The following is a 22,651-nucleotide window of genomic DNA, read 5'->3' on the forward strand; positions in this document are numbered from 1 at the left end:
AAAATATAGCTACTTAAAAGCACAATGGTACTGATATAATGAAAGTCCTTGGTTACCAACCTAAGAGAGGACTGGAAAATTGATAAAATATACTCCTGTTGATCGGTCTATAAACTTACTTTGAGAATCATTATGTCGGACCACCATGCGTAAGGAAGACCTGTACTAGATAGAGGTGGACCCACCACAAATCCTGGAGCCTGAATAGAATAAAAAATAGAAGAAAGAGACAACGAGGGGGTTTAGTAGGTAAAAGGCTTGCTATGCAAACATATGAATCTGATTTCCCACAGTCACACATATGAAAGCCACACATAACATTGAGAGCTTGTAACCACAGTTCTGGGAGGTGTGGCAGTGAAATGAGACAGGTAATCCCTTGACAGACTCCCTTGCTAGCTAGTCTAGTCAAAAGAGCATGCTTCAAGTCCAGTGAGGTACCCTACTGCAATAATAATAATAATAATAATAATAATAATATTGATGATGATGATGATAATGAAGAGGAGAAGGAGAAAAAAGAAGAAGGAGAAGAAGAAGAACAACAACAACAACAAGAAAGTGACATAAAATGAGAGATAAACCTCTGGTCTCCACATTCATGGACCACTGTACCCATACACACAGGCACACACAGACACACAGACACACAGACACACAGACACACACACACACACACACACACACACAGAGAGAGAGAGAGAGAGAGAGAGAGAGAGAGAGAGAGAGAGAGAGAGTTGAAACATCACCTCCTGGAGGGAGGGAAGTAGGTGGTAAGACTCATGAAGCAATTAACCTTAAGAATCTAGGAAAACCGGAGTTTGCAGGATTAGACCCTCAGCAGGGTCATATGAGTGGTAAACAGTCTCTAGGAAGAGGAGAGTGACCAACTGATCTGCTTGCAAGTCACACAGGAAGCTCCACGGATGCAGCTTTCATGAGTCGTCTGTCACTCTCGGGCAGACTTTTCATCTACCTGTGCAAGACAATCTAATGAGTGTTCATTCTATTGATTCTAATCCTCCAGAGAAACTTTATTAATGAGCTTCAAAAAACATTCTGAAATAGTTGTAAGCCATCCCAACCAAGTCAATATTCAACGAGAGAAAAAGGATAAAACAATAGAAAGTCTCTTGTAGCGCAAACATCAGTGTCTCCTGATTTTTTTTATATTGTGGTAGATAATCACAGACTTGTTTTCATGTAAAGCTATGACAAATGCATTTTCCAAATAAGTCTGTGCTGTTTAGAATCATGTGAGCACAGATATCAAAGACATTTATCTTTTTAAAACTCCCATTTACCAGGAAAGACTGTCTGCATAATGGAAATTATCACTCCATAATTTTTCCATGTTTAAAAGAGGGATTATTTGTCAAATATCAGAGGAAGTAGAAGTGAATATTTCTCCTCTGCTCAGTACTCTTATAAATACAGAGGCAAAAAAATAGCTATTGCCTATAATCATAGTTATCTTTCTTAAAACTGTATTTCTTTTCATATAAAACATATCAATTGAGCATCCTTTGGATATATACCCAAAAGTGGTATTATTGGGTCTTGAGGAAGGTTGTTTCCTAATTTTCTGAGAAATCACCACATTGACATCCAAAGGGGCATTCCCACCAGCAATGCAGAAGTATTTTCTTTTCCCCACAACCTCTCCAGCATAAGTTGTCATCAGTGTTTTTGATCTTGACCATTCTTACAGGTGTAAGATGGAATCTCAGAGTTGTTTTGATTTGCATTTCTCTGATGACTAAGGATGTTGAAGATTTCCTTAAGTGTCTTTCAATCATTTTAGATTCCTCCGTTGAGAGTTCTCTATTTAGGTCTGTACTCCATTTTTTTTATTGGATTATGTCTTCTTTTGGTGTCCAATTTCTTGAGTTCTTTGTATATTTTGGAGATGAGACTTCTGTCTGATGTGGGGTTAGTAAAGATCGTTTCCCATTCTGTAAGCTGTCGTTTTGTCTTGTTGACCATGTTCTTTGCATTACAGAAGCTTTTCAGTTTCAGGAGGTCCCATTTATTAACTGTTTCAATGTCTGTGCTGTTAGGGTTATATTTAGGCAGTGGTCTCCTGTGCCAATGCATTCAAGGGTACTTCCCACTTTTTCTTCTATAAGGTTCAGTATGGCTGTATTTGTATTGAGGTGTTTGATTGGACCGAGTTTTGTGGATAAGAAAAATGTGGTACATTTACACAATAGAGTACTACACAGCAGAAAAAAATAATAACATCTTGAGTTTTTCTGGCAAGTGAATGGAGATAGAAAACATCATTTTGAGTGAGGTAACCCAGACACAGAAAGACAATTATCACATGTACTCACTAGTAAGTGGTTTTTAAACATAAAGCAAAGAAAACCAGCCCACAAATCATAATCCCAGAGAACTTAGACAACAATGAGGACACTAAGAGAGACATACATAGATCTAATCTGCATGGGAAGTAGAAAAAGACAAGATTTTCTGGGAAATGGAGCATGGAGACTTTGGGGAAGGGTTGAAGGGGAGGGGAGAAACTGGGAGGGGAACAGAGAAAAATGTAGAGCTCAATAAGAATCAATTTTAAAAAAGATAAGGAACTTTTATTTAAAAACATATTAATTGTTGATATTTATAGAATACAATGTAGAATAGAGCAGATAACAATCATATCAGGAGTGGTCATTTTTATCAACTCCCACACCAAGCATGTCTTTTTGTTGGAAACATTCGCCATCCTCTCTTAACTATTTTAAATACTGAATTAGATGCTGTCAACCATAGCTGATTTTCTTGGTCCAACTTCACCTCTGCATATGAGCCAACCTCTCTCTACCCACTTGTTCCCTGTGCTTGCAGGGTTCTGATGACCTTTTATCTCACTAAAGTCGCAGCTCATTCTCTACCTCTAGTGCCCCAACAGCTGTTCTCTCTCTCATAACCGACCTCTATTCCAACTCCTTTTCTCTGGATCTCCAGGGTAGCTGCATCTTACAGCCCTACTCCCAGCTACTTTAGATATAAGGTACCCAATAAGTCTCACCCTCTCTAACTTCAAAATCGCTTTCCTTTGCTGTATTTCCTAAAATGTTTCATGGATAACTTTACATTTGGGGCCATTGTATCCAGTTATTTATAATGATTTCTATGGATACCAAACCAGGTTCTGATGCTTATATGGCAAGCATTTTATAGACTGAACCATCTCCACAGCTTCTGGGCAAAATGTTTAATTATGAAATGTCTTACAACAATCCTGGATGTTCTTCCAAAAACAAACACGATGGTACAACCTGCCTTCACTTGGAACTCTGCATTGAAATTTAAAGTCCTTCTTAGGGATGACTCAGCTCTCTAAAGCTTTCATGCAGTTTTCTCCATTTGACGCCTAAATCCTCTCCTGCTCATTTTACTCTGACCACCCTCATTTTCTCTTTATAAACCTTGCTAACCATAGTGCCTTTAACTGCTATTATCAATTTTTAATAATAAATTTCCTGCCAATATATAACACTATGGAGTACTATATATTAATTTATTGTCTGTGTATGTAAGAATAGTGTGGTACATGTCCCAAAAAGGAATGGATCACTTCTTTACCACCTCTGATGTAATGTAAACAGATGCTATCCTTTTGAAGGTCATGATTTTCATCTTTAATCAACATGGTGAACTTTCCCTAAAATTGGTCTATTGTACAAAAGAAGACAAAGTGGGTTTCTGTTGTGGAATATTTAACTATGTAAAAAATGTGTTACACTTGTTTATGCTATGGAGTATTATTTTAACTGGGTAAAGGTGTGTTATATTTGTACTTGCTACATTTGTTTAACGATGTAAGGATGTATGTTTAATTATGAAAAGATATGTTGCATTTGTTTCACCTTGCTTGCCTAAGGTACCTGATTGGTTTAATAAAAAACTGATTGGCCAATGGTTAGGCAGAAGAGGGAAAGGCTGGGTTGGTGGTCAGAGAGAACAATTAGAAGAACAAGAGAACCGCAACAAGAAGGAGGAGGAGAGAGCAGGGAGGAAAAGGGACATGTGCGGTGATTTAACAAATAAAGCTTGCCTGAAGATCAGAGTGTGGAGCTAGCCATTAGTCAGCCATAGAGACCAGGCAGTGGTGGCACACGCCTTTAATCCCTACACTTGCCAGTAACATGCTTTTAATCCCAGCCCTAGGGAGGTGGAAACAGGAAGGGGTATGGCTGGGTAGAGAGAAGAATAAAAGGATGCAAGAGATAGGATACCCCTTTCAGTCAGAGGATTCCTAGGGACAGGATTTGCCCTTTTGGTCAGATGATTTGGTAGATGTAAGACTAGTTAGTGGATGGCTGTTCTGCTTCTCTGATTTTCCAGCATTTACCCTGATACCCAACTCTGGGTTTTTGTTATTAAGGCCAGTTAGAATTTGTGCTCCAAACACCCGGGATCAGATAGCTAGGCAGCTGCCAGACAGACAGACATGGAAGAGATAGACAGGAAACATAGGACATACAAGAAGAAAAGGTAAAAAGCCCCAAGGCAAAAGGTAGATGAAGAGAAATGGGTTAAGTTAAAAGAGCTTGCCAGAAATGAGCCTAAGGTTGGCTGAGCATTCATGAATAATCAGTCACCGTGTCAAGACTTGGGAGCTAGTTGGTGACCTAAAAGAAAGCCTGTTATGGATTCTGCATTGCACAGAATGAATAAGACAGATTCCAATGTAACTTCAGTGATGTAAGAAGGGCAGGGAATGGAAGATTGCATTGGCTCAAAACCATGTGGAGAAAACCTCTAGAACAGTACCAATGCAGACAAGAAGTAACAAGAGGGAGGCCCGTAACACCTGAAATATTAAGTAATGAGGTGAGATTAGCTCAGGGGAAGAAACGAAAAGAGCATCATTCATTCTTTTAAGTAAGATCCAGAGATGAGGCCACTAGAATGAAGCTGAGAAAAGCGGGAGTGCATAAAGCGTCAATGGAGAGATGGGAAAGAACTTGTGTTCTACAGCAAGGCTGTGCAGCCCGGCAAACCCAAGGAAGCTTCACTTACTGGAACTGGAAGCCTGTTGAGCATCTAAGACCCATCATACAAACCCTTGAGTCTCTTACATCATCGGAGGGGATCCCAGCAACCAGTACTTCCAGCATGGAGCACAGAGCTCAAGCTCGTGCTACACAGATGTGAATGCAAAAACTTTGAGTACTTTTACTCCATGTGAGGGAATAAGTTAATCAATTTCTTCAAATTCTTTTATTCCAAGTAAGCAAGAAGTCCCATTTTTATTAGATTAGAAACATGTTTTCCTTCTTGGCTTTGGTATCTACCATTTACAAGTGGTGGGTTGTGAAAAGGGAGAACTGCCCAGGTGGTGCTGATCTGTAGCCATCTTGATGATTTTTTTTTTTTTTTTTGGTTTTTCGAGACAGGGTTTCTCATCTTGATGATTTTATACTGCTACTTTATGCTGAATTTATATTGTTTTCATCCCATCAAAAGTTGAAGATCCATGGATGAGGCTATAAGATATTAAACACATTTGCTACACTCGATAATTTTCCCTAAAAGACCAGTGATCTGATTTGCTCCCAGTGGTCAGTTACATTAAAGAGCTTTATCCAAACCACATTTGAAAACACTTTAAGTCTTTTGGTATAATTTGCATTTCAACTGATATGTGTGAACGTCCTCAGCTGGAAAAGGGGATGAAAGTCAGATGTTTTCCCTAAGGAAAATATAGACAGTTTCTTAGGGAGAAATGATTGCTGTGCTTTGATGCCGAGGAAGGGTCTGGCTCACGGGATACGACTCTTTCAGAAGCTCTTCGTCACATTTCCTGAAAACAGTATCTGTATTCGTACTTTTGTGAACTACACCTCTGCAGCTGCAGGAAGGCAGAAGTAACTTTATGGCCCGCTGTTCGGCATTTATTATATGGATAAGGAAGTAGAATTGACAGCAATAAGGCAATGTGCTGACTGATTTTTTCTGCCTAACTTTCCTCGGTTAATGTGAATCTTGATATTAGTACTTTCACTTTCCCTTAGTTTATTATAGGACATGTCAGTGGTGTGTTTCTTGTATTATAAGTGACAATACAGATGCCACCGGACCACCACCATACACTCCTTAAAAAATCATTAACTCCGTCTTCCATGGGTGTGAGTTACCTGGATCTACTACTTCTGTCAGCTCCCAACTTCTTAAGCCGTTTACATGAATACTTATATAACCACCCAGCCCTGAACAGAAGAGGAAGGAAAAACTCAGTATGCTTTAATTTTGCTTTATAAAACTTCATTTTGCCCACAACAATATTTAAGTTCTATTAAAGGTAAATTTCTGGTCCTGAGGATGAGATCTTTGACCCGGGTTGAGATCTAACATTCCAGCTAAACAGTCAATGAATGACCTGAATAAGGTACCACCCTAAGGAGGCAGGCTCACTTTTAAGCCATAATACAGAGTTAAGTGGAATAATTATCCTTTTAATGAGATAATGTACTTTTTCTTCCCAGAATCCCTGCCTTCTAGTACATGCAACACCAAGATAAAGGGGTGGTGTTGATGGTGTTTGACCTGTTGCTGTGTAGAGGGAAAAAATGATTACAAATTGCTCTGACTTGTGTCTGATCTTCCAAACCCAATTGCAATGACCTCACAGAGCCACCATTTGTATTCGAGTTGGCAGTCATCAAACTGAAGGGTATGATGCACACCAGTATTTCTGAACAAAACCTAAGTGTTCTTTGTCCAGTTTGCTCAAATCTATACCTACTTTGTTTTTGCTTCAACTGATAGCCTCCTCTTCCAGTATTTGGTTTTTTATCTCCTACGAAGTAGAGAAAGGGATACCATAGTTTTATCTCCATCCACAGAAAGTGTTAAAAATGACTCTAAAGGTTATTAACTGTATATCTTCTATTGTATGTGGATTTATTCCCTGAAATTTTATAACTGTAGTATATGTAAGCCTTTACTCTTAACCCTTTGGTGTCCAGAGCAAGATCATATATTCTAGCAAGATTTGGGGCCATCAGATGAAGAGTTAGTAAGTTTTAAGTGAGTTCATTAGGACTCACTGGCTACTTGCTCAGTACATTGCCTCCCTCAAGAATGAGCATTGTGTTAAGTAAGGTTATCTTGATAGCTGAACAAAGGTAACTCTGAGGATTTTCTTAGCCAAGATAAGGATCAGACATATTAATTAGGAATTTATAATGTGAAGTTAAGAATCTGAGTGCCCTTGAAGGCATCTGGTGCTAAGCTGATCAGTATTGCTTCGACATGATTACTGTTTTTCAGTTTCCTGATACACAGTCTTGAGTTTATGTAAGGGATAGGATAGAAAATCTCCATGCCTTAAACTTTTACGTGGATTCCACTAAGAGGGAGATAATCTAGAAATGTTTGCATTTTTACAATAGGGAAGAAAAGTGCATTTTTACCTATGATATGATCTTAGGGATAGAACCAGCAATGACTCTACTCCTCCTCTTCAGCAAGATCCTTGAATTTTATGGATGCTAATATAAACATATCCTAGAAAATTGCATGAGCTTTTAAAATTATTGTCCTGTGGTATCAATGGAAGGACATACTCAGAATGGGTTCTTTTTACTAGCTGATCTTGATTATGTTGGTAATCTGCTTCATGATGATATTTCCATACATGTATATTTTTACCGTATTCATCCCCATCAACCTCTCTTCTCCCCACCTCGCTCATCCCCTTCTTCCTAGCCAGTCCTCATTCTGTTTTTGAATATTTTTATTTGGATGTAGCTAGTTCACTGCTATGAGCCTATGAGTACACAATGTTGGGTGGAAGACAGCAGCCTCTAACCCCAATCGCCTTGTATTACCTGACTCTGGGAAGAGCTGACATAGATGGAGTATTTATAGCAGGACATGCAACAATCATTTATTTGCAGAATTTTGGCTAGTTATGGTTCTCTGTGGTTATTTTGACCTACTGCAAAAAGAAGTGTCTCTGATCAAGGCTGAGAGAGCCTCTCAGATCCACAGGTACAAACATGTTTGTAAAGCTATCTCATCACGTCATCTTGATGGCATCAGAAAAACAACAGCAGCAGCTTCCTCAGTAAGACACAGGTCTAGGTTTACACTACACTCCCAGACACTAATCCTCTCACTTGGATCAGTCCTCAGGTCTAATCAGAAAGGATTAAGTTACTCCATAACATGCATACACTGTTATACCAGAGAGCACACCACACTTGGCTAGCATAGCACATAGGAGCTCCAACTAGGTAACTTTGTTGATGGCTTTTCTCCCTCATTACCCTGTGTGGTTTGTGGGCCTCCACGGCTCTGATCTTAACCAAGAATTCAGAAAGAGAAAGCCCACCTCTAGCATGTGGTCATTTAGTAACCTATTGCTTCTAGGAATAGCTTTCTCCACTCAGGCAAGAGGCTTCCATTCAAACTCTTATTTTTCTTTACATTTTAGTTTTTAACTAGTTTACAAAATAGCAGTTTTCTGAATGTAATTTTTTTCCTGCATTGCTAGTTTTGGTAGACCTTTTACCCGTCCCTCCTCTCTCTGGTCAGCCAACCCTGCCATCTTCACTTAAACCTGTAGGAGAAAGAAAAAGAAAGTCATAGAACCAATTTTTCAGTTAAAATGTGAAACAGCCATTTGGTATGGGTATGAACACAGAAAGTTTTGATGCACCAAGGGAAAGGTTCTACTGTCTAGAGGCTTTATTTGCTCCTCACTTTACTTCTTCTCTATTTTCAATATGACAGCCGTTTTTTGATTTTTTTTCAAATTATATTTCCACACCCAGAGATGTGAATGGCAATACACATTTATTAAAATACTGTGTCCATGTCAGGCCTGCAATTTCTACAGTCAGGGAACTAATTCTGACATTTACAGGTCTTGGAATCTTTGTGAGTTTGCATAACTATATCAGATGTACCTCAGTCCCCTTATCTTTAAAATGTATCAGTAGTAGGTTGAATCAACCCTTGCATGTCTTGCAGTAAGTACTCACAATGAATAAATTAGCTCTTATTACCCCCTTCATCTAAGGCATTTTACACACAAAACCATATCAAAAGGAAATTAGAACTATCCATATAAACTGGAACCTTTGCAGCTTAGAAGTATATCTTAAAAAAACAAAGGACACTTTCATTTTGCTATTTGCATTCAACAATTGTTTATCGTTCAAATGGTATTGATGCAAAGCATGCCTACGGATGTATTATTTTCAGATGCAAGTCACTCTGCCCTGTGGAATGTGACGACGTGGCTTTCGGCAAAATGTTAACGTGATGAAGAATTCTAGTCCAGGTACTAAGTGATGCTTTCTGAAGAGCTGGTTCTTTCCTGCAGCACATCTTTTGAGTAAGGATGAGTGAATGGCTCTGAAACTCCTGCCATGTGATAATCACCGAGAGTGGACTGCTTCAACATCTTGGTGTTTCGATTTCTTGATAAATCAATCTCCACACTCGTCTCATTCACTGAGCGAGGCTACTTACCTGTTCAAAGTACATCACTTTTGTCCACCAGTTTTCATATTGGCTTCCTGTCAGGGTTCCCATTGATTTTAAAGTTTTATCGTGGACGTTTAAAGCACTTAATGGCCTGATACCTTCTTATATTAATGATTTGCTTATCCCCACAGGACAAGAATAAATTTTGAGATCTTCTTCGGCTAGCAGGATGTCAGTTTTAAATGTCACCTTGAGAATTAGAGTGGAAAGGCTTTTTGCTTTGTGTTCATTTATTTCTGAGATCAGATAAGGCATCAGAAAGAAAATGGCACATATCTTCAAAAGGTCAGCAGGGCACATTGGGAAATATGATATATCAAGACCTTTGGTTTGCCAAATTAATGCATCTCCTCAAATTCTTGAATAATGTCTGCAATGTACCAAATTAAATTATCAGATTTCTCAGAATAGTTATGATGGAAAACTAAATCTATGAAATCTAGAAATTATGAAAATAGCATTTTACATCTTAAAACCTTAGAAAGTAAATGTTAATTTTTACATTAAACTAATAAACATAAAACACAGTTATTCAAGCAATGGTTTTAAGATCCTGGACACAAGCTTTATTATATGGATTGAAAGGACATTTTTCTTTTTTACGACAAATAAAATTCTAACATAATTCTTAAGGTCAGTTTCTCACAGTGTTATTTTTATATTTTTAGATATTTATGGTAAATCTTATGAGTTGAGATCAATGATAACATATCATTAAACATGGGTAGTCTTTTGGAATTTAGTATTTAATTATAAAAACTTGTTTAGATTTCTTGGTTAATGTTATATAGTTAATGATCAAAGCAGTCTCATTGTTTGAGAAGGGATTATCTGGGGCTGGAGAGATGGATCAATGGTTAATAAAACTGATTGCTATTCCGGAGGTCCTGAGTTCAATTCCCAGCAGCCACATAATGGCTCACACACATCTACCATGAGATCTGAGATCCGGTGCCCAGAACACTATATACATAATAAATAAATTAAAAAAGAGATTTCTTTAAAGTATTAAAGCATAATGTAAAAATAGATTGGTTGTAATCTAGGGTACTCTATTAAAAAGAATTTTAGTATGTGATACAGACATGTCAGATTTGTATGTCCTATTTATCTATCTATCTATCTCTCTATCTATCTATCTATCTATCTATCTATCCAGTCATCTCCCTGTCTACCATCCGTTGGGCCATTTACCAGTCCATCCTGGCTAGGTACTATTCATGCACATACATATTACTTTATTTCAGTCTTACCTACCATGTTGAAAAATTAACATTTTACTCTTAAAAATGGATTATACAGAAAATCTACTGCAAATAATATAAGGTATAAAAGAGTATTTTCAAAATGTTGAGTGCTAGAAAAGTAACCGATAAGCCTAATCTTACCGAATTTTATTCTCTTAATGACTGTCATCATGAAAATTTCCCAAAGTGAATTCAGAATGGCTTTTTGCCACTCTGTCATACTTTTCATTTTTTTCTTCCTCTAGCAGCACAATGGGATTTCTTCTAGTACATAGAAAAGTTAGGAAATTCTTTAAGTTATATGATATGGTAAAAATCAAATAAAATATTTTTTCTAGGATGTTAGGTCTGTGAGTTAAGACAATTTTTGTAACATATGCACGTGTATTTGCTCATGTTCATGTGTGCACATGTGCATGTGAATGCTGGAGGCTTATGTTGGGTGTCTTTATCTACACGTTCTGTCTTTACTTAAGATGTTTTTATTGTTAAACTTGTTCTTGGACATCTTATACCTAAGTATAATGTATTCTGATTGTTCCCACCTTCGTTTGTCTCCTCCCTTCCCCTACTTCAACCCCCTCTTCTCCTCACAAATCTTTTTTATTATATTCACATGTTTTTGTTTTGACTAGACTATCTGGCCAGCGAGCTCCAGGGATACTCTTGTTTCTGCTTCCCCAGCACTAGGATTAATGAATTCCTAACAAAAAGGCAAGCTCCCTAATCTGCATGTAATTCATGTAAATCTGGTTACATGGGCACCACGTGGATACGGCTTTTAGGAGAGTGAAGAGAAGCAAGAAAAAAGTCATGTTCACCCTCCAGTTTTCTCCCGCTGACTGAGAACACAGATAGAAACATTTTAAACTGCTGAATGTCTTATTTCTTTAAGTCCCTCCTTGGTAGTGGCAGGTGTCTGGATTTTTTTGTCGGTGCTCAGAATCCTCATGACTGAGTCATCTACCCAACCCCTCAGTCTTTGCTGACAAGTCAAACCAAAATAAGAAAGATGGGAGAAAAATATATTGTGAAATGTTTTATTTATTCTAAAGATATTATTTCTTACTGGGAGGTGGTGGCACAGCCTTTAATCCCAGCACTTGGGAGGCAGAGGCAGGTGGGTCTCTGTGAGTTTGAGGCCATCCTGGTCTACAGAGAGAGTTTCAGAACAGACTCCAAAACTCCAAAGCTACTAAAAAACCCTGTCTCAAAAAAGGATACTATTTCTTGATTATCTTCCCATTAGAAAAAAAAATCAACCTTTGCTAAAGAAGAAATGCTAATAAGCTTTTTAAATTAGTAATCAAAGGAAAGCAGAAAATGCACTAAAATATAAGAAATGCCACTTTTAATTCTACTTTCAGAAGAAAAGAAATGTTACAGGAATTCAGGACAAGGCAAGATTCCTAATTATTAAGCAATTCCTATAAATTTGGTTTCCTGAATGCCATAAATTAGGGGAGAAGATAAAAATAAAAAAGAAATATTTTTTAAAACAAAATTAGCTATTTCATTCCTTTGAATTTCTGAGTAATCTTTTGAGGGAAAACTTCTCTACACTTGATAGTCCTAGAGGTTTACAGCATGAGAAATGCTGTGGGGACCGTGGTAAAATCCTATGTTGCTTTTCCTTCTTCTGGATAAGGAATGAGGGAAAGCTTTTTAGAAGAAGTATCTAGATCTTCTTGCTGAATTCTTTTAAAGTTGGTGTCTTTAGGTCTTCAGGAATGTTTTCCTGGGAGCTAGAAGACAACTATTTTAGTCTAACAACATATTGAAGGTGTAATTAATTGAGGGCACTAAACTATGTATACTTACAGAGAATGTACTTTAACACACGTGTAAAGCTCTACGCTCATTATCACAAAAATAAATGTAATACTATTTGGAAGTGATACAGTCTAAAATGATACAGTTTAGAGCAGTGGTTCCCAACGTGTGGGCTATAACCTCTTTAGGGATGGAACCATCCTTTCACAGGGCTCACATATCAGATATCCTGCATATCAGATGTTTAAATCATGATTCAAAACAGTAGTAAAATTACAGTATTGAAGTGGCAGTGAAATAATTTTATGATTGGGGTCACCATACCATGAGGAACTGTATTAAAGTGTTGCTGCATCAGGGAGGCTGAGAACCACTGGTTTTGACTTTTAATTACTTTTCACTGATACTAATATTCTATTTTGTGATAAAAATATTTGTGTGTATTATGAAATCTATATTTATATGTTGGGCATGCTTGGGATGACTGCACTTGGGGACTATTAAAATATAAACAATTATGAACATTGTATACAGTTCTTCCATTTCCTGTGTGCATATACGTAAGACTGAGGTAGTGGTGACATATGGTAGATACGTATTTGAACATTTTATGATAGTTGTCATATTTATTGAGTTTTGTTTTAGACCATAAAATTTCTTATTTCTTGATAAATATTTTAAAGTACTTTAATTTTCCTTGGGTGAACCATTGAAGAAACTCCAAGTGGGTGAATTTCCTGGGAATGAAATTCAGGTTTTCTATTTTACTGATACTACCAATCTTCGTGAATACTTAGTATGACAATAATTGAGAGAATAGACTGATATTTTCTACAGTAATTATGGATATGTCATTTCTGTCAGATTTTTTTTCTCAAGTATATTGTTGTAACATTTACACGCTTAGAATAGTGATATCCTCTGGATTCATGGAAGTTTTAGGTTTATGTAATATATTGGACTGAATTTTCTATGTCTCAAATTAATGTAAATGATCTAGACTGTTAATTCAAAATAATATGGCAGTGCTGTGGGACAATGATTTTACCTTGTAAACATTGGTTTCTCGTGCTTCTTTAATAAAATACTGATTGGCCAGTAGCCAGGCAGGAAGTAGAGGCAGGGCAATGAGAACAGGAGAATTCTGGGAAGAGGATTCTGCAGACTGCAGTCCTGATCCACACAGAGCAAGCAACATATGGCTGCCTTGCCAAAAAAGGCACTGAGCCACGTGGCTAACATAAACAAGAATAATGGGCTAATATACATTATAAGAGTAAATAAGAAGCTTGAGCTAATGGGCTAATCAGTTTATAACTAAGACCTCTGTGTGATTTCTTTGAGACTTAATGGCTTCAGAACTGGGCGGGACAGAAAACTTGGGTCAACGTGGCAGGATTTTGTTTGTTTGTTTGTTTACATCATCTTACTGTTTTAATTTACTCTTCTGCTTCCTGTCCCAAAATATCCTGATAAAAGCAAAGGAAGGGAGAAAATTAGTTGCAGGGTACAGATATCAAGGCAGGGAAATTGTGATGGCAGAAGCCCCATGGAACTGAACACATCAAATGTATGCACAGGAGGCAGGTAGTAATGAACCCATGCCCCTACTCAGCCCTCTTTCTCCCATGATACAGTCCATAACTTCAGGCAAGCATTAGCGCTTCTTATAATGGGCAAGGTTTCCCACCCCAGTTAAAACAATCAAAATAATCTCCCACAGGATGTGCAGAGATCCATCTCTAGTGTCATTCTAGAGTCTGTAAGGTTGGCAACATTGACCATCACTCTTAGTTACAGTGTAGAGACATCTTCATCACATATATGATTAGCAAATATTTAGATGAACTAATCTTTATTAATTGATGAATTTATACCATTTATATTTAATATGTTTAGGATAATAATGGTTTAGGTCAGATGTGTGGCCATTTTCTCAAATCTATTTTTTTGTGTGTACATGTGTGTTTCTGTTGCTTCAGACTGGATACCACTGATAAATCTATTTTGTAGTATTTGTTGGAATGGCCATCCTTTCACTGGTTGCTTTTGTGTTATCACAAATACCCATCTGCTTTTGTTAGATGCTTGATTAAGGTTTAACACTTGTTCTAATAAACCCCACCATTCTCTAAATGATCAGTTTAGAAAATTTAGGCTCTAGAATTTATAATTTAGGGCTTAACATTCTATATCTCTAAGTTTTTCCCCTTCTATTTTGTCTTTTGCTTCCACTGTTTCTGAGCATGTGGTAAAGGGGGTGATCAGGCTGCTCCCCTTTCTTTAGTCAGGAGTCAGATTGGCACAACATGACTGGAGACATTGTCTGAGTTTTTAGGACAGGTCAATAGTTATCTACTCCCTCCTATCTCGTCAGTGATGAAGTTATCATCCTCAATATCCAACCATCTCTCAAAGTCTATTAACTGGCAACCAGGCCTTTTGCATGAGAGTTTAAGGATACCAACAAGAGTAGCATGTCTGTTGGGAACTCAGTTCCTTTAGAGTTCATTTGCACTCACTCTCATCTGTTGCTGTGCATGTGAAACTTTATTTTTCTACTATATCCAATAGGTGCTGTAAACATTTACCTCCTAATGGAACAAACACAGAACTACTCAATTTTCACCAACTTTTTTGTTTTCTCTGTTATACTGTTACTTATTGAGGATGAGAATATGAGTTTCTTTTGCATTGGTTTTTATCGAAAGCCTCATAAAAACAATGGGGAATCCTGAATGAGGACTAATTCAGAGAGGGCATGCTGCACAGCAAAGGAATACACACTTTACTCCATGGCCAGGGCCTCTTCTTTGATGGCTACAAGACTTTGATAGACCTAGTATTCATCTTTTAAAGTTTCACACATAAAATTCTCCCTTTCTTTCTCCTTTATTTTCTGGTACTTCATAGTTAGTAAACATGTATAACTTCTTAGAGATTCGAATGTTTACAATATGATTTGAACCTTGTCATTTTTTATAATGTTCCCATAACCAATCTGCTTTTAGATATTTCTCACCAAGTGTAAATACTTGGAATTCTTTGTGAATAGAGAATTATCGTTCAGTTTCACAATGTAGAATTTGATTGTTTTCTCTAAGCAGAGCATTAACAGAGGGCACGAGCGTATTACTAGATGAACAAGGTAGAGCTTCACTAAAAAGACTGCAAGTTCTGACAACTTTCATATTTCTATATCATTTTAAAACTAGGATCATGAAGGACACTCAACACAATGTGAGGAACCCAAAGCCTAGGAATCATCTAAGACTGATGATCCTCAGATCCATAGAAAGCTGGCTCAAGGATCACGTCATTGGGAGAATGGTGAGAAGAGAAAGCTAAAGAGCTCTTCATGAGATTTGTGCTTGGAGATCAATTTAATATTGCTCATGAGGTGCCAAGATAATTAAGTATTTTTAAGGCTAATTCAATGGCCTTAGTCATGTTCAAAAACTGACCAAAGTATTTTGAGATACTCTTGATTAAGGTGGTCTTGAAGAAGTGGGTATTTGCTTGCTGAAACTTGAAGGAGAGGGAATATTTTGAACATGTGACATTTTAATTTATGTTTTGAGAATTTCATCCATGCCCATAAGGTATTTTGATCGTTTTTGCTACCTACTCCTTCCCAGATTCACCCTGCCTGCCCTCATACCTTCAGGTTATCATTTGGTTTCCATTGCCCACTGATTCTAATTTGTGCAACTCATGGAAGTGGGACTATCCAGTGAAGCATGGTGGACCTAGCAGGGAGATATACCCTTAAAGAAAACTGACTCTCCTGCCTCCAGAAGCTATCAAGGGTCAACAACTCCTTACTCAGAGGTGGGGCCTAGAAACCTGTTCCTCTTCTATGATGGAGGGTTGACTGCCTTCATTCATCTGGTGCAGATTTCTTGCAGTGAGCTCATGAATAAAGTAGTCCAATCATGCGCAGACGGCACTGGCTCATCCCAGTCCTCTCTGGCCTTTGCTTCCTACAACCGTTCTGCTTCTTCTTCCACAGTGGTTGCTCAGTCTCACCAGGGTGACTGTGCTATCGATGTATGGAAAGCAGTGGGTCCCTCAGGATCTAGGATTATTTCTAGCTTCACTTTTCCAGTCTTCTCATTTACCCAACAGAAAAATGCATCTTACTTTCAGCAATAAGAAGCCAGAATCTGATACAGACTCTCACAGCTCAACTGTTTCTATCCTGACATTTTAGGAGCCAAAGACAGTGAGTCTTTGAACTATCTCGGTTATAAATGTTAAACTCAGAACACATTCCACAGATCTAGATGAAAATATGTTTACATGATATGTTGGCAGGATATAAATTTCGTCTTCAGTGTTTTAGGTACTGAATTTAAATTCATCAAAGCAAATATTATACATTTAACTATTTTAATCACCACTAAAGCATTTTGTGGCATAAGCGAAAATTTGTAATGTGTTTATTTTTAAAAGTGGAAGCAATTTGGGCATGCTATTAGCCTGTGTAAGGTATCTAGAGGCTATTCCACATGGATTTTATGGGGTTTGTGCCTTGGGCATTTTTGTACCTAAAAATTCAATTTTATTTTTCACAGTTTTGTGTTTAAAAGACAACTAAATGACTCTTACGTGAGAAGCCACTGGAGTTGAAATCTTTAATATCAATCACTTTAAAAGGAAGGTTGTATCTGGTAAAAGATTTATCAAGGGATGTTTATAACTTCCTTGAATTTTTAAAAAAGTTTCATAAAGTCTTTTGTTTACAACACTTTTCCATTGCTTCATTCCTGCTCATTTCATATCTTATGGCTGCTGTTTTATATAGAAAAGCCTCCTTAAAGAATGTCCTTAATAAAATGTAAGCCTGCATGTCAAGCCAATGAATAATAGTGGATTTTCTTCCTGAAAATGCATTATTTCTGAAGTGCATCTACATTTATAATATCATGTCTCATTGGTATATGGAGTTCCTTGCCAAACAGAAGAGCACACACAGGTGTAAGACCTGAGATTTATGTGCAGTTTATAGTATGGTCTGATGCACAGTGCCTTGGGGAAAGGAATTGCTCTTATATCTTCTAATTTCAGCATTAAATTTATTTCATAATGCATCCTGAATAATCTTACAATTCAGAAGAAAATAAATGTGCACTTTGAGGAAACACAGTCTCGTTTATCACTGTTGGCTTCTGCAAATATATGGAGTTTAGAGCAGAAATTACCACTTCTCAAACTGGGTTGTATTGAGACACTGGTCTTCAAAGTGGAGTTAATGGAACACCTGCTTCAGTCAGTAAATTCGATCAAAACACAAATGTCTGGGCTCATTGCAGAAGCTTAATCGGAGGCCAGTGTGGGAGCTGAATCAGAGGCCATGGTGGAAGTCTTGTACTTTGTGTTTAATTAAGCTTTCTGGGTAAAGACAAGACATGAACCAACTCCCTGATTTATTTTCACATCAAATAACAGTTTCACTTAGAAGGATGAATACCTGTTATTTCATATGAAGATGCTAAAAAATCGTGCAATGGACAGTACCTTGGGTATTTAGAATTGCAAGCTCACAGTGAAGAGGAGAATGTATTCCTTACACTTTAGACATGATAGCCAATGTCATGCTGGTTACACTTTCACATGAGAAGATACTTAGTTTATAGATGTTGTCAGGGGTATTCAATAACTTGACCAAAGTTACACAGGTATTAATCAGAAAATTAAAAATTAAGTAAAGTTACTTCAAACTATTATCACTCTCCAGGGCTGAAGCTTGAATGTGGCAGCAAGAGAGGTGGAAGAAATGATCATAGTTGGACACAGATCCACTCTAGATGATCTGAGTTTGCTTGTCATTTGCTAGAACGCCTTGACAGATTCAGTTCAGATGGAGATAAAGAAGCTGAGTCATTTATAATACATATTGACTCATGGATTTACATGTCTGCTGTTCAGTGACTTCCATGTTAGATGTCCATAGAAGGCCATACATGGCTTGAACAGAGCACGTTCAGTGTCTTCTCCCCTGGAACTCAAGTGGAGAAGTCGATGTACATCAGAACTTACCTAAGTGTCACATGAGAAAGTCAGGAGAGAACCCTACTTTAGTTTCAACTTAAAAAGAATCGAGAGAGACAAGTGAATCTCAAATCATTGAATAAAACATCAGAATGGAGAATGGTCATGATAACATTTCGCAGAGGCAGTAGTGAAAAGGGATGAGATGAAAGCATGAGATGAAGACCAGTGTGGCCAGCAAGGGGAAGTGACAAAATGATATCATACAATATATGCAGCCAACAGCCAGCTCTTTGATCTAAGGGATCATGATCCTATGTAAAATTAAAGATGAATGAATATGAGGGAGTGAACATGTATACAACTTAAAAATATTTATCTATTTATGTATGAGTGTTTTGTCTGCATGCATATCTGAACACCACATGCATTCAGTGCCCATAGAGACCAGAAGAGGTCATCAGATACACTGGGACTGGAGTTACAGATGGTTCTGAGACACTGTGCAAATTAATGGAAATAGAAAACACTATCCTGAGTGAAGTAACCCAGACCCAAAAAGATGAATGTGGCATGTACTCACTCATTAGTGGATTCTAGCCATAAATAAAGGACATTGAGCCTATTATTCAGAATCTTAGAGAAGCTAAATAAGAAGGTGAATCCAATGAAAAGCATATAGTTATCCTCCTGGATATTGGAAGTGGACAAGATTGCCAGACAGGGGTTGGGACCACGGGGGTGGGGGAGGTGGTGGGGATAAGGGGAGATGGGGCGAGAGAAGGGAGAAGGGGAGGATAGGGAGAGCTTGAGGGAATGGGATGGTTGGGATGGAGGAGGGGTGGATGAGGGAGCAGGGAAGTAGATATCTTAATTAAGGGAGCCATTTGAGGGTTGGCAAGAGACTTGACACTAGAGGGGTTCCCAGGTGTCCAAGGAGATGTCCCTAGCTTGTTCCTTGGGCAGCTGAGGAGAGGGCGCCTGAACTGGCCCTATCCTATAGCCACACTGATGAATATATTGCCTATCACCATAGAACCTTCATCTGGCGATGGATGGAGGTAGAGACAGAGACCCACATTGGAGCACTGGACTGAGCTCCCAATGAAGGTCCATATGAAGGTCCATATGAAGAGCAGAAGGAGGGAGAACATGAGCAGGGAAGTCAGGATGGCGAGGGATGCACCCACCCACTGAGACGGTGGGGCTGTTCTAATGGGAGCTCACCAAGGCCAGCAGGACTGGGACTAATGGAGCATTTGTTCAAACCGGACTCTCTGTGGCTGACAATGAGGGCTGACTGAGAAGCCAAGGACAATGGCACTAGGTTTTGATTCTACTGCATGTACTGGCTTTGTGGGAGCCTAGTCTGTTTGGATGCTCATCTTCCTAGACCTGGATGGAGTGGGGAGAACCTTGGACTTTCCACAGGGTAGGGAACTCTGACTACTTTTGGACTGGAGAGGGAGGGGAAAGGGGATTGGGGGAAGTGGGAGGGAAATGGGAGAAGGGGAGGAGGTGGAAATTTTTGATAAAAATAAAAAGATTACTGCAAAAAAAATTGAATCTGGGACCTGAGGAAGAGTAGCCAGTGCTCTAAACCTTCAGACATTATTCCATTTTTCCAGTCCCAGAGGTGTGAGCGTACACACACACACACACACACACACACACGAGCTTTATACTATAAGGCATAGGAGAGACATAAGGGTGATACCCTGTAGAATACTTCCTAATTTTTTATTTTCAGCAACTATTTGAACAGAACAACATGCCATCTGCTGAGGAACAAAGGAGCATTAAAGAAGAATGGGGAGAAAATTAGAAGAAAAACTTCTTCCATTTTAATATCTGGCACTACAGGAGCTCCTGTGTGGAGACAGTGCAAAATGAGAAAGAAAATTTCAAAGGTGAAGAAAGACAGAAGAAGAGAATTAGTAACATGGAAGACCAAAAGGGTAGAGATAATCATCAGACTGATGATGCCATAGAAGCCCAGAAAAAGAAGGCTCCAAGCATAGGTTGGTGGTTTATGGTGAAGAGTGTTTCATAGAGAACTGGTAAGAATGAAGGCTGCTCTCCACATGGTCAAAAGCAATGGACTGTTTCCATCTTAATTCATAGTTCAACATCCTGACAGAGAATCAGGCAGTGTGGATATGAATAAACAGAAGAGGTAACATTTTAGAGACAAAATGTGTTAGCATCTATTCATGTAACAATGTAACAAAAAGTGAGAATGATGAGTTTGGAAGATGAGGAAAGAGAAAGTCAAGGTCTTCAGAAGATAAGGGCAGGTAGAGGACCACTGGTAATAAGATACCTTTCTAACAGGAGAGATGAATACATGAAAATAATGAGGAGTGCTCATTGATTTTGCCACATGCTAGATCTTTTTCTGATATATGTGAATAATTTTGCTATGATATATTTCTTGAATTGATGCAACATGCTATTAACTTTGTAAGGCTGACATAGTTACCAGCGCTACACATCACCTGCAAAAGGAATAAGCACCACGTTAGGTCCCAGAGATAGCAAATGTTGAAATAGCATTGACCCAGGGGGTGAACTTAATATGGATCAGAGAGTTAATGATGGTTTGCTTCCTATTGATTACTTTCTGTCTGATCACTTCCTCTGACAGGAGGCACAAACCAAAGTTGTGAACTTAAAGGTATAGGCATGGTGTTGAGAACGACAAAGAAAGATTTAAGAATAAATCAAACACTAGTTAGGAAAAATTGGAGAGCAATTTGGAGATACTGGATAGGATTCTCACGCAAAGTTATTTACTTGTGTTTTGTGAGGAAAGCAATATAGATAGCACACATCCCAGTTGCATGCTTGGATCTCTATCTCTAGTCTTCTGAACTAGACATGACACAGATGGATGGGCTTATTCAAGGCTACTGTGTTTCAGGTGTAATTTTCTTCTGGAACTTAAGAGTGTTTACAGAGAATACCAAATCAGTGGTGTCAATGCACACCTCTCCACATTTTACCCACTTCTTGTTAGGTTACTGCAAGGAATCACTAGATTTGGCTGGATAAGCAAAATATTAATAATGGTATATATCAAATTGTGATTCCATAGGATTAAAATCAGGAGGAAGTGTTTAAAGGAGGAAATGGAAATATGGTGTACTGCTTATTACCTGTACAGGAATAATATCTCATGATCTCGGAAGTATTATAGAGCCTTCTAATTTACAACAGTATGTTCTGAATGTACTTCCACTGTGCACATCTGCCAATATTCTGAGTCATATTATGCTCCTGGTACATAGCTGACATTTCCTGTGTTTTTTTCCAAGACATTTAACTTTCAAAGAAAATTGTATTTTTCCTACACTTTTTATCTGTTTTTCCCATTAATCTTTATTTTCTTGAAACTATACCCATTGTTAATGGGGACTAAGGAAGTTACAAGCTCATGGAAATTAATGTTGATTAAAATAGATTTTCTATCATTGACATAGGAAAGACGTGATCCATAATTGCTGGTAAAATGTAAGCAGCAGTCATGTGTAAATTGATTTCTTAAAGGGAAATGCGTTGGGTTAAGGTCACTATTTCTAACATGCATCATTCATTACCCATGCTGACAGTACACTGCCTATTCAAAGTTATCTCAAAGCCAGAAACAAATAAAGAGCTAGCCTAACCTGGGGAGAAATGTAGTTGATTAGCATTTTTACAGGTTCTTGCTAGTAAAGTTTCACTAAATGAATCCACATGGGAATGGCCTTGAATAGATAATTTTTCTACCCACCTTTCATGACAAGATCAAGGATTATGAATTTTACAGCCATAGACAGAATTAAATTTATTTTATTCCAGTCTCAGATACGAGTTTATTTTTAAATTTTATGCAAAATCAGCTGCTGTATATTATATGTAAATGTTTTTATGACTGTACTATAATTATAAAGGAGAATCAGAAATCAACATGTAAAATTTGGGAAGAGCATATCTCTTGGATGATGGAGTTTATTCACACATCAGCATTCATTGTAATAAAACACAGTACTAATATTGATGCTTGCATATTTCTATGATAAATATGGCTATTATTTTAAAATACCAAAATGTCTTGACAACAAATGTCATATAAATTATGGTCT

The sequence above is a fragment of the Microtus oregoni genome, unplaced genomic scaffold (genome assembly GCF_018167655.1).
Source record: "Microtus oregoni isolate MIOR12 unplaced genomic scaffold, Mior012 000001F_ref0000356, whole genome shotgun sequence".
Taxonomy (NCBI): domain Eukaryota; kingdom Metazoa; phylum Chordata; class Mammalia; order Rodentia; family Cricetidae; genus Microtus; species Microtus oregoni.